The sequence below is a fragment of the Dama dama genome, chromosome X, assembly GCF_033118175.1.
Source record: "Dama dama isolate Ldn47 chromosome X, ASM3311817v1, whole genome shotgun sequence".
NCBI lineage: Eukaryota > Metazoa > Chordata > Mammalia > Artiodactyla > Cervidae > Dama > Dama dama.
Genome location: NC_083714.1, coordinates 99,161,199 through 99,166,618, shown reverse-complemented (window position 1 = coordinate 99,166,618; position 5,420 = coordinate 99,161,199). Strand labels below are relative to the sequence as shown.

General features: G+C 38.8%; 2 non-coding genes across 2 annotated transcripts; one reads left to right on the top strand and one right to left on the bottom strand.

Moving 5' to 3' along the window:
- The first annotated feature begins 904 nt into the window (after positions 1-904).
- Positions 905-1,013, top strand: LOC133053268 (U6 spliceosomal RNA). The gene has a single exon (XR_009692199.1). It is a non-coding gene; the product is annotated as a U6 spliceosomal RNA (small nuclear RNA).
- A 3,089-nt stretch (positions 1,014-4,102) lies between these two features.
- On the bottom strand, positions 4,103-4,206 carry LOC133053270 (U6 spliceosomal RNA). Its single transcript, XR_009692201.1, has one exon. It is a non-coding gene; the product is annotated as a U6 spliceosomal RNA (small nuclear RNA).
- Between the last annotated feature and the right edge of the window lie 1,214 nt (positions 4,207-5,420).

The following is a 5,420-nucleotide window of genomic DNA, read 5'->3' as shown; positions in this document are numbered from 1 at the left end:
AGGTGAAGATGTCTGCTCTTGCCATCTCCATTTAACACTGTAGTGGAGATTCTAGCTAGTACAATCAACACCACCACCAAGTAAAGCTATCTTCATTCATAAACAATATGGTCCTATATGTAGAAAATAGTATCCTAAGACATCCTTTTAAAAATAACCACTAGAGGACTTCCCTGGTGGCCCAGTGGTTAAGAATCCACCTGCCAATGCAGGGGGCACCGATTCAATCCCTGCTCTAGGAAGATTCCACAGGACAACTAAGTCCATGCACTACAACAGTGTATTAAAAAGCAGAGACATTACTTTGCCAACAAAGGTCCATCTAGTCAAAGCTATGGTTTTTCTAGTAGTGATATATGAATGTGAGAGTTGGACTATAAAGAAAGCTGAGCGCCAAAGAACTGATGCTTTTGAACTGTTGTGTTGGAGAAGACTCTTGAGAGCCCCTTGGACTGCAAGGAGATCCAACCAGTCAATCCTAAAGGAAATCAGTCCTGAGTATTCACTGGAAGGACTGATGCTAAAGCTGAAACTCCAATACTTTGGGCACCTGATGCAAAGAACTGACTCATTGGAAAAGACCCTAATGCTGGGAAAGATTGAAGGCGGGAGGAGAAGGGGATGACAGAGGATGAGATGGCTGGATGGCATCACTGACTCAATGGATATGAGTTTGAGCAAGCCCTGGGAGTTGGTGATGGACAGGGAAGCCTGGTGTGCTGCATTCCATGGGGTCGAAAAGAGTCGGACACGACTGAGCAACTGAACTGAACATTTGTGGTCAATTATTTCAACAAATGTACTAAGATAATTCAGTGAAAGAAAAAAGTTGATAAATTGGACATCTTTTAAATTTAAAATGTTTGTACTTCAAAAGACATGGTTAAGAAAATGAAAAGACAGTGCTTGCTTCAGCAGCACATACATATAGTAAAACTGGAACAATACAGAAAAGATTAGCATGTCCTCTGCACAAAGATGGCATACAAATTTATGAAGCATTTCCTGTTTTTTAAAAATAAAAAAGTTAGCTAGCTAATGGGAATACAGCAATAAGATTGCTGTATAACACAGGGAGCTCAACCCTGTGCTCTGTGACAACCTAGAGGAGTGAGATGGGGTGGGGATTGGGAGGGAGGTTAAAGAGGGAGGGGGCATCTGTATACTTATGAATGATTCATATAGTTGTATGGCAGAAACCAACACAACATTGTAAAGCAATTATCTTCCAATTAAATATAAATTTTAAAAATAAAAAAGTAATACCCATTAAAATGAAAAAAATTAATTACAGAAATATTTAGCAAGAAGAGTAAAAAGTTTACTACCTAAAATTTCTATTGCTCCAGAATAACCACCATTGAAGATTTGATATATACTCTTCCAGTGTGTTTCCAATGAATATTATAAAACAAAAATAAACTTTTCTAAAAAAAAGACAAAAAAAAAAAAAAGAAAAGACAAACCATAGACTGGAAGAAAATATTTTCAAATCACATGTCTGATAAAGGACATCTGGAAAATACAAAGAACTCTTCAAACTCAGTAAGAAGACAGGCCAATTTAAAAATTGGCAAAGGATTTGAGTACACATTTCACCAAAGAAGGTATAGGAATGGCTAATAAGCAAATGAAAATGTAGATACTCAGCATCATGAGTCATTAAGGAAATGCAAATTAAAACCACAATAAGATGTTGCTACATTCCAAATGGCTTTAGAATGGGTATTACCAAAAAGGCAGATAATACCAAGTGTTGGCACAAATGTGGAGAAACTAGAACCTTCATGCATCACTGATGGGAATTTTAAATGGTACAGTCACTTGGAAAGAAGTTTGACAGGTTTCTTGAAAATTTATTAATAAACTAATCATGTTGTTGTTGCACTTAGTGACTCTGTCATGTCTGACTCTTTGCAATCCCATGGATTGTAGTCCACAAGGCTCCTCTGTCCATGGGGATTCTCCAGGCAAGAATACTGGAGTGGGTTGCCATGCCCTTCTCCAGGGGAACTTCCCAACTCAGGACTCAAACCAGGGTCTCTTGCATTCCAGGCAGATTCTTTACCAGCTGAGCTACCCTCATACAACCCAGCAATTTCACTCCTAGGAATCTACTCAAGAGAATAAAAATATGTTCACACAAAGACTTGTATGTGAATATTTTTAACCTATTTTTTTTTACTATTTATTTATTTATTTTGTTGCCTTAGGTCTTAGTTTTATTGCTACTCAAGGATTCTCTAGTAATGGCAAACAGCCCTGTGGCATGCAGAATCTTCTTGGACCAGGGATCGAACCTGTGTCCCTGTATTGGCAGGCAGATTCTTTACCACTGGACCACCCAGGAAGTCCATTATTTATAGCAGCATTATTCATAAATATGCTTTTGAACTGTGGTTTTGGAGAGGATTCTTGAGAGTCCCTTGGACTGCAAGGAGATCCAACCAATCAATCCTAAAGGAAATCAGTCCTGAATATTCATTGGAAGGACTGATGCTGAAGCTGAAACTCCAATACTTTGGTCATCCAATGTGAAGAACTGACTCATTGGAAAAGATCCTGATGCTGGGAAAGATTGAAGGCAGGAGGAGAAGGGGACGATAAAGGATGAGATGGTTGGATGACATCACTGACTTGATGAACATGAGTTTGAGCAAGCTCTGGGAGTTGGTGATGGACAGGGAGGCCTGGCGTGCTGCAGTCCATGTGGTCACCGAGTCGGACACAACTGAGTGACTGAAGTGAACTGACCTGATTCATAATAATGAAAGTCTAGGAAGTATCCATATGTCCAATACTGGTGAATGGATAAACAAAACATGGTATATCCAAGCAATGGATTACTGTCAGCAATAAAAAGGAACAAAATACTGATATATACTACAACATTGATGAACCTCAGAAATCTTATAGAGAGTGAAGGGAGCCAGACAGAAAGGCCTACACATTGTATGATTCCATTTATGTGAAATGTCCAGAAATGGTATCCACAGGGACTTGCCTAGGGCTGGGAATTGGGAGTGGGAAGTGACTACAGGTGGGCTTGAGGGAAATTTTGGATTTGATGAAAAACTTCTGAAACTGGTTCATGATGATAGTTGTATGATTCTGTCAATTTATTTAAAAATCATTGAATTGTACACTTACAATGGGTCGATTTTATGATATGTAAATTATACCTTGATGAAGTTATAAAATACATGTACAGACTCAGGGGAGACAGACGGGCTTTATTATCTTGCCCTGGCAGCCGTAGCAACACCAACCACAGTGTGTGCTTAGAAGATAAACCAGATGAGAAACCAGGGCTGAGGGCATGGTGCAGCCACCACAGTTCTCTGGACCAAAACTGGTGACTTCCTCAAGGACCTACTATTAGCATTGTGAGATGCTCTTCTAGGGTTCTTCACAACAAAATATTTCATTTTCTTGACTTGAAATCAGATTTTTCCAGGCCATGGTTTCTGTGCTCTCTGTTTCCCTCCAAAGCATCACCAATAACTAGTGAGGTGCTGCCACAGCAATTTCTTAAACAAGAAGGGATCACAGGTGCTGTTGGGCCTTAATACTATCCAAAAGATCTTTTGTTTGCCTTTGGGAAGAAATTCCCATTTCCCTTAAAAGATCTTCCAAAGTTTTATGACTACCCCCCAGGCTTATTTCCTTTATCTTTCTGGCAGATGATCTGGTACTACAAGATCTGGAAAAGTGGAATTTTCTTTACTTTTCGTCTCTCCTTCCTGCTCAGTCTTTGGCATCTTCACCTCCATTCTCGCTTCCTTCTCTGGATCTCTGGAACTCCAGAAGATGACATGGCTAGATTCTGAGATTAGGTCCTTTCTCCTTTTTTTTCCTAATGTGAAAATTTTTTCTTTTTTCACAAAAAAATGGCAAGAATAGTTCGAAGTTGAGGCTCTGTTAGAATGCTAAGGTTCTAACTTGGTAAACAAAAAAAATTTTGTGTGAATATACCTTGTAGGATTTTATTTAGGCCAAGTTCTTAGTACACAGCAACAATAAATTCCAAATACAATTTCAAAATTAAAGAAAGAGTGTTCCCCCATCTCATCCGGAGGTGGTTTAATGGCACATACAAGAAAAAAATATGGACTGCTTCATGAATTTGCATGTAATTCTTGAGCAGGGGCCATGCTAATCTCTGCATCATTCCAGTTTTAGTATATGTGCTGCCAAAGCGAGCACTAACTTGGTAAATTGAAAGTTGGCCAACATCTACCCCCTCTCACATGTGTACATACATGGCCATACCTGTTTTGGGTGGAGGGGAGGAGGAGATTCATTAGTCCATCAAAAATTTGACTAGAGTCCATGTTAAATTATACTTTAAAATGTGCATAAAATTTATAATAAATAAATGATAACATTTATAAAAAAGTCACCAATAGTCTCCATATTGTCTCTAAAAAATGGCAAACTTTGCAGAAGACTGGATCCTGCTAAAAGAACAATAGGAAAAATAGTAATAATAGCTGAAAGTTTGGTTTTGTGCCATTGCTTAAATGAAGTGACAAGAGACAATCTTGGAGGAGTGAAGTGAAGAAGAAATGGGAAAAGAAGAAGAAATTGAGCCAGGAGGTACGCAGCGCCCTACCAAAGTGTCCTGGGGGCAGCAGCAACCTCCCTCCCAGGGCTGAGGGGACTTCTAAGAAAGTGGAATTTATGTGTTCAATTTGTTTTCAGCTATGTAGCCCAGGGTTATCCTTCTCCTGTGTCCCCACACAGAAAAAGGAACAATAATTCTGGATACAGAGGAATCAGAGCCAGGGGCAGCTACCAAGACATTATTTAGGCAGCAGCTGCCAAGAAGTAAATAACATGTAATGTAACAGTAAAAAAAAAAAAAATGATGATGATAATGACAGAAAAAATACAATGTAGGAAAATTTGGACTCTTGCCTAAGGGGGCCTTGTTTAATTAACTACGTGGGATTTCATCTCAACTGCTTCCATTAAATTTTGTTTTCTGATGGCCTCATTCCTTGCTTTCTACCCTTTCTTCACCTTGTTTTCAAAATATTTGTGTCTCTGGTCAGAATATGTTAAAGGGAAATAACTTTCTACCTGTATCAGTTCACCTCAGTTCTGTCCTGTATCTTGTACCCCTGTGCCCTTTTCTCAATGAGAAATTTCTGGAACAGAGAGGCCATGACTGTTTCATTATCCTTCTGCATTGCCTGGGAAACTGGCATATGCAAAAAGGTATTTAATACATATTTTGAAAAACAACTTCTAATCTCTTCAGAATCATTGAAGAACTGAGAGGTTGAATGAGTTGGCTGATTAAGGCCTGAAATAGATGCTATTTCTACTGTGAAGATATCAAACAAAGGTCCAATGGTGAGTAAAGGAATTAATCAAAAGGATGAATCTTCAGCAAGATCCCAATTCAGTTTCCC